General features: G+C 43.7%; 1 long non-coding RNA gene across 1 annotated transcript; it reads right to left on the bottom strand.

Annotated features, from left to right (window-relative positions):
* Window positions 1-405: 405 nt before the first annotated feature.
* Window positions 406-3,638, bottom strand: LOC112427153 (uncharacterized). The gene is made up of 3 exons (XR_003018623.2): window positions 3,623-3,638; window positions 3,322-3,482; window positions 406-709 (listed from the first exon to the last, which is right to left on the bottom strand). It is a non-coding gene; the product is annotated as an uncharacterized lncRNA (long non-coding RNA).
* Between the last annotated feature and the right edge of the window lie 968 nt (window positions 3,639-4,606).

Raw genomic sequence — 4,606 nt, forward strand, 5'->3', positions numbered from 1 at the left:
CACCATCTTTAAGAACTGTAACACTCACCGCGAGGGTCCATGGCTTCATTCTTGAAGTCTGTGACTCCATTTCTAAGAATATATCCTAAAGAAACAGTTGAATAAGTAGGCAAATATATACATGAAAGAATGTTTCATAACCACATTGTAAAATATTTTTAAAATTAAAACCATCCTAAATATTCTTAATAGGGGATTGATTAAACAAATTGTGGTATATCGAAATATTACATCAAAAATGATGAAATATATTTTTAAATCCATTGACATAAAAAGACGCCTAGAATATATTCTCAAACTTTAAAAATTCGAGTTACAAACACATTAAACACACACACATCATTAAAAGGATATTCACCGAAATATAGCAAGACAGTGATTACTTCCTACAGATAAGATTCCAAGTGAGTTTTTACTTTCTTCTTTAATATTTTATACTGATCAAATTGTCTGAAATGAGCATATATACATGCCACACTTTTGAAAACATTTGTAAAAACCTTATTCCCTTCTTTCCAAAAAATCTTAAATCTTAAACAGCATGGATGTTCCAGGAAAACTTGTGTTTATCCAAAGACTTCTCTTTCTCCCCAGCAGGTGACCTTGGATCCAGAAGACCTGTCCGTTAGTTACAGAAGCAGGTTTTTGAAAACTTCCTGGAGATGAGAGAGGATTAGCAGTATGTGCTGCACGTAGCAGAAATCTCCAGCTGTAAATATTTAAGTGTCATTTCGGGTGTTATTTATATATTTGCTCAGCTGTCTGTACTTATGTTATCTGTATCCTAGATGTGTTTTTCTATGTTTTGCCTTAACTAATGCTCTCCTGGGAAAGAACCAGGCTGTGAAGTCCTTCGCGTAGAATGCCAAGAGAGCATGACAAGCAGTTGGACATTTGAGCAATACTTTTGACACAGATAATGAAGATCAATAATTATTTCAAGCACCAATTAGTGCAACTGATGTTCTTAGTGTCATTGAAAGCGTGCCTGAGAACAGCTGGAAAGCTCCTGTTTCTGGTGTAACATCTTTCTCATGGGAATTACACCTGAGATTGTGAGGTTCGACTCTACAGTCATTTCTTTACCTATTAAGCCCCAGGAATTGTTGCAAAAAATAAGCAGGCTCAGTCATCAAGTTCTTAGTCAAATGCAGACTGAATTGAAGCTAATTCTAACTGATCAATATTTAACCTCTGGTCATTCCTCAGTCCTGCTAGAAGAGAGAAAGGTGCTGACAAGGGGCTTTTTAGCTCTATTTTTCACATGGATGAAGAAACTAAGGCCAGTTTCCACTCTGTAAGACTGTAAAAAGAATCTTAGGAGGAGTTTCTCTCCATTTTATTTTATTTTATGTATAGATTTGGTTTTGGTAAAGACGAGGTCTCCCTGTGTTGCCCTACCTGGTGTCGAGCTCCTGGGCTCAAGCGATTCTCCTGGGCACATGGCTCATGTGTAATCCCAGCACTCTGGGAAGCCGAGGCAGGAAGATCTCCCCATTTTAAAGATGGGGAAGCAGGCCGAGTCAGACAAGCTGTCTCTGATGTGTGTGCTGAGGGCATTGTTTCCTGTCTCCAAGAACGGAGCTGTTTTTCCCAGGAATGGCTCTGTCAAGAGTCTATACACAGAGTACTTATTAAGGCCACGTCATACTTATAAAGGTCACATCGGGACAGCAGCTTAGCAAGCAGGGATGTCAGGGAGGCAGGAGTAGAGGTTGTCAAGGGAAATTTTGTTATCTTGCATCTCTTCTAGGTAATGGTCAGAAATTGTTTTGAAAGACAGGCTTATGCCCAGGGGATGGAGAAATCCAAGTGTTACAGCTCCTGACCTTGAGGGTTTATAGTACAACCTGAACAGTAAGCTAATGTGCTGTGTATCCTGGGGACGCCAAAAATAACAGGTCAGGCTCCTCCATGCCATGCGCGTGTGTGTGTGTGTGTGTGAGAGAGAGTGTGTGTGAGTGTGTATGTGTGTGGTAATCCTCCTCAAAACAAAGCCACAATTACCATGGTATTTTCTGCGACTCCACTTCTAGGGATGGTTATAGAGACTGCTGCTGCATGGAAAGGCTATCTGGCCCTGTGCTGGCATGCAGGAGGTCTCACAAGATCTATCCTGAACCTCCAAGTAGCAAGAGATGCAGGCCATTTCAGATAAAAGCAAGGATGCCTAAGTATTATTATTTTTACATTTCTAAGGAGTCTCTAGAACGTCCCTTACTCCTGCATACCATGACAGATGTCTCCATCAGATATAAAGGCAGGCAAATGGTACCAGACTGTGGACCGAATGCAGAAGCTGCTGGCACCCAGCTAGGGACAGCAGATGAGCTACAGGCCTGGCTGAGAAGCACCGGTCTCCAAATCTGGGATTTCCCTGGCCCCTCCTATTTTTCCAAATAAGGAACTACTCTCCCAGTTTGCAGATGCAGAAAATGAGGCCTAGATATAGCAGCTGCATCCACCTGTTTGTGACGCAGCCAGTGCTCAGAGTTCAAGGGAAACTACTAATACTAAGACAGGAGTTTGTGCAAGCAAGAGTTGCCCCGTGCATTATCACAGCACACTCTCAGTTCACTCTCTGGGGCACCCAACCTGGCAAATAAACCTTGTTCCTCCTATGAACATAGAACAAAAATCAAAACGGGATACTTCCAACTCATAGCTCATCTCCCTCATACCTTTTCTAGTCCAAGTCAAAGCTCCATTTCCCTATTCATAGACGGACTCTCAAACTTCTCCCTCCTCTTCTTCAAATGAGTTTTGTGAAATGAGATGGAACAGATGAGGATTTTTTTTAGTGATACAGCACTGGGGGTAGGCAAGCCCATTCCCTCATAGAGAATGAGGACAAAATAAAGGCCAAGATGGGGAAAATCCATTTTACATGCAATACATGTAAAATACACACCAGAGTTGTAAGACTTAGTAGGAAAAAACATAGTAGGAAAAAAATGTACGTCTCATTTTTAATTTTTTATATGGACACATATCAATTTTAATATTTTATTTAAGACATATCTAAAATATATTGTGTTAAATAAAATACATCATTGAAATTACTTTCACCTATTTCTTTATGTGTGTAAACATGATTCCTGGGAAATTGTTAACTGCATATTCTATTTCTGTTGGTTCACTACTCCAGACATTTAACATTCCCAGAGATGGTGCTGCAGAGGGAATATCCTGGTCCAGAGTTTCATTCATCCCTCACCCTCTCATCTTGCTAAAAGGTCCCTCTAGACCATTTTCCAACTTTCTCTTTCCTCAGTACTGTTTTAATATTACTAACTTCAGGGAGTATCAGCTTCCCCTCACCTTTATCCCACTGACAGCATTCCTCTCCTCTGCCTCCTGGCTTTTGAAGACCCATCTTCTACTACGAACACCCAGCATCTTCACTCCCCATTCTCAATGTTTTCATTTAACACCACCTTCTCCGGCTTTTTCTGACAATTCCTATCTCTTGAAATAGCTTCCTTGCAGATCAAGGGGGGAGGCATCAAATCACACACCCGTTCCTTCCTGCCTCTCTCCCACCATCACCCCTTCTTGTTCCCGCTGGGTGATTTCCACCTCTGTTCTTTCCTCCATCCCACCTTTTCTCTGTTTCACTCACCCTTTCTCGGTGCTGCTGGATCTCAGGTTGGATTTCTAGGATACAGACTCTGCATGGTGATGGAGATCTGCCTGCAAGGGGTCTACTGGGGGCCTGACCAGCTCATGCCCCCCAGACCCGGCAGGTCTCCCTGTGGCATTCACTCTGGCAGCAGGCCCGAATGGCTAGGTTGTCTCAAGCCACCTGTGCCCAGGTTGCTAAGCTGTTCCAGGCATTCCAGGAGGTCTACGGGGGGCGGGGGGATGGGGGAAACTTTCTCCCGTAGACCTCACTCACCTTGAGAGAGTGAGGAAAACAGGATTAGGCAGAGACTGACTTGAACTGCATTGCTTTCCACAAGGCCTCATCAGATCTGTCTGGAAGCTGTGGAGCTGGGGAGGCCCTTCAGAGTCCCCCTGAAGGAAAGCAAAGAAATGAACCTTTGTATCCCTGCATCAACCAACTGGATCCAGGATCCTGATGCCCCCCAAAGAGTGGCAATCTGGTCTACACAACCCACTACTCAAATAATTCTCTTGAAAGTCCCCAGAGATCTCCTGATTTCCAAATCCAAACCTGTTTTCTTGGGCACCTCCTTCCTGGTGTCCCTGTAGCCCAGGCCCCCACTGAACATGCCTCTTCTCCTGAGTTCTCTCACTCCCCACAGTCCCGACCCTCCCACATGGTTTCTCTCATGGATTCCTTCTCCTCCTTAGACTTAGCTTCTGTCTTCAGCCCTGTTCTATCTTTTCTATCCTCTCGCTCCATCTCTTCTCTTGTCAGCCCAACTTCTTTCCAGATGATTCCAAAATTCGCATCTCTTGCCTCAGCCTCTCTCCTAAGAACCACAGGTCATTCCCACTGCATTTGCTGGATGCGTGCCCCTGGACGAAAGTGACCTGCTTCTCAAAGCCAGCTTGTCCCACACTAAACTCAACCTCACACCACTCCAGGTCTCCTCCAGACTTCAGGTTTTTACCCCTCACCCCCAACACACTCCTCCTG

Source organism: Macaca nemestrina, chromosome 10 (genome assembly GCF_043159975.1).
Source record: "Macaca nemestrina isolate mMacNem1 chromosome 10, mMacNem.hap1, whole genome shotgun sequence".
In the NCBI taxonomy this organism is placed as follows: Eukaryota; Metazoa; Chordata; class Mammalia; order Primates; family Cercopithecidae; genus Macaca; species Macaca nemestrina.